This window comes from Scylla paramamosain, chromosome 33 (assembly GCF_035594125.1).
Source record: "Scylla paramamosain isolate STU-SP2022 chromosome 33, ASM3559412v1, whole genome shotgun sequence".
NCBI lineage: Eukaryota > Metazoa > Arthropoda > Malacostraca > Decapoda > Portunidae > Scylla > Scylla paramamosain.
In genome coordinates this window covers 16,282,368-16,284,867 of record NC_087183.1, presented here as the reverse complement: position 1 = coordinate 16,284,867, position 2,500 = coordinate 16,282,368, and the positions used below count along the sequence as shown (strand labels likewise).

Sequence of the window (2,500 nt, the reverse complement as noted above, 5' to 3'; positions counted from 1 at the left end):
TTCCCTTACTCACAATATGATCTACTTTTCTGTCACGTATCAGATAAAAAAGAGAGTTTTAGTGAGAATTAGCCAGATTTCTTAGTTCTTCCTTGCCTTCCTGAATTGTGACACTCGACTGGAGGCGTGACGCAGCAGAGGTCACTCACTAGCATCTGCCATCTCTCCCCGTCCCTGAAAGGAAGAGAGTAACATGTTAGTTTGGGGGCAGTCAGGGCAGGAACGAGGCTAAAAATACACGTTCCCTCCAGCGAAGACTGTCCAAAGTTTACGAGAGAGAGAGAGAGAGAGAGAGAGAGAGAGAGAGAGAGAGAGAGAGAGAGAGAGAGAGAGAGAGAGAGAGACTTAAAGCTGCGGGTCAGGGCGAAAAAAGCAGAATCAAGGAGATAAGGGAAAAATCATTGAAAAATCAGATCAAATAAGCATACATCTGGAAAAATCTTAAATAGAATCACGAATATTAGGAAGACCATTAAAAATTCAGAAAATTTTTAAGAAAATCTAGAAAAAAAAATATGGACAAACTCAACAATAAAATCAAGTGATATCTGAAAAAAAAAATCGCAAACAATCTGGAATATTGTAGAAAACGGGAAAACGGGAAAATATTAGAAAAATCTGAAAAAAATATGTAAAAATCATAAAAAATAGAAAAATAAAAAAAATCAGGAAGAATCAAGAAATACGAAAAAAAATAAATAAATAAAAATGCCAAAAAATATGCAGAAAAAAATTTAAGTGGTAAGCAATATCGAAGTGACCTTGAGAACATCACTACTACTACAACAACAACAACAACAACAACAACAACAACAACAACAACAACAACAACAACAACAACAACAACAACAACAACAACAACAACAACAACAACAACAACAACAACAACAACAACAACAACTACTACTACTACTACTACTACTACTACTACTACTACTACTACTACTACTACTACTACTACTACTACTACTACTACTACTACTACTACTACTAGTCCACCGTGACGAGTCCTCCCGCCGTGTGTGAGGTGATAATGGCTGGGGAGGATGATGGAGATGATGGTGGAGATGAGTGGTGGAGATAAATAACTCACTAACATGTGGCTATTTGCGAGGAGGAGGAGGAGGAGGAGGAGGAGGAGGAGGAGGAGGAGGAGGAGGAGGAGGAGGAGGAGGAGGAGGAGGAGGAGGAAATGAAGTGGAGAAGAGGGAAAACATAACCAAGAAAATGTTACCTATCTGAACAACAACAACAACAACAACAACAACAACAACAACAACAACCAAGCAAGCAAACAAACAAACAAACGAACAAATAAAACAAAAAGGAGAAGAGAGGAGAAGACACAAACCTAACGAACAAACTATTACCTGAAGAAGGAAAGGAAAGAAAAAGGAATAGAAGAAGGAGAAGAAGGAGGAGGAGGAGGAGGAGGAGGAGGAGGAGGAGGAGGAGGAGGAGGAGGAGGAGGAGGAGGAGGAGGAGGAGGAGGAGGAGGAGGAGGAGGAGGAGGAGATAATAAGAGGAGGTAATAGGTGGGATAGGCAGGGTGTTTATAATTAAATAGTGAGGCTGCAGGTAGTGAGCCTCGCTGGTACACCTTTCCTCCTCCAGCAGCCTTGAGGTAACCAGGTACCCGACACGCACAGGTATGCACGCCCGCCACGGACACTCAGGTAACAAAAGGTGAGACGAAAAGGTACACAACGGTAACCAAACAAAGCAACAAACAAACATACAAGGAAAAGATACGTATCGGTAAACAAACGAAAAAGTTAAATACATGCAAACGAAGAAATGACCGTAATAATTATAAATATTCAGGTGCTCAGGGTGTGTGTGTGTGTGTGTGTGTGTGTGTGTGTGTGTGTGTGTGTGTGTGTGTGTGTGAGGATCCCGCCGGTTATATACGCGGGTTAAGTAACACACACACACACACACACACACACACACACACACACACACACACACACACACACACACACACACACACACACACACACACACACACGTACATTTACACACCTTTCGTAAGTGGACCCTACACGATCAATATTATTGCGCAATATATTGACTCATTTTTATTGTGCAATAAAATATCAAACTCTTTTTGATGTCTTCAATATATTGTGCCACTCTTCAATACCGCCCCTTCACTGGCAATAATACTGTACAATACGGAATATTGCGCAATAATATTGATCGTGTAGGGTCACCTGTAGCGGCAAAGTCATCTCAATAATAATAATGAAGAAGAAGAAGAAGAAGAAGAAGAAGAAGAAGAAGAAGAAGAAGAAGAAGAAGAAGAAGAAGAAGAAGAAGAAGAAAGAAACTCACAAATGGGAGAAGATTTACAAACAGAAGATAACTCACAAGAAGAAGACTAACAGATACAAGAGGAAGAGGAAGAGGAAGAGGAATAATAATAATGATAATAATAGTAGTAATAATAATAATAATAATAATAATACTAACCTAACCCGTTACGGAGGCAGCCACA

The 2,500-nt window shown here is 40.0% G+C and overlaps 1 long non-coding RNA gene across 3 annotated transcripts in view; it reads right to left on the bottom strand.

The window, feature by feature from the left end:
• LOC135089501 (uncharacterized) overlaps positions 1 to 2,500 on the bottom strand; it is a 30,027-nt gene that overhangs the window by 3,663 nt on the left and 23,864 nt on the right. For 2 of the 3 annotated variants that reach the window (XR_010261508.1, XR_010261506.1), the window contains one exon: positions 1 to 174. This exon is cut by the window's left edge and continues 1,030 nt beyond it. This is a non-coding gene — a long non-coding RNA (uncharacterized LOC135089501). The remainder of the gene's footprint in view (positions 175 to 2,500) is intronic. The other variant, XR_010261507.1, reaches the window with a different exon arrangement.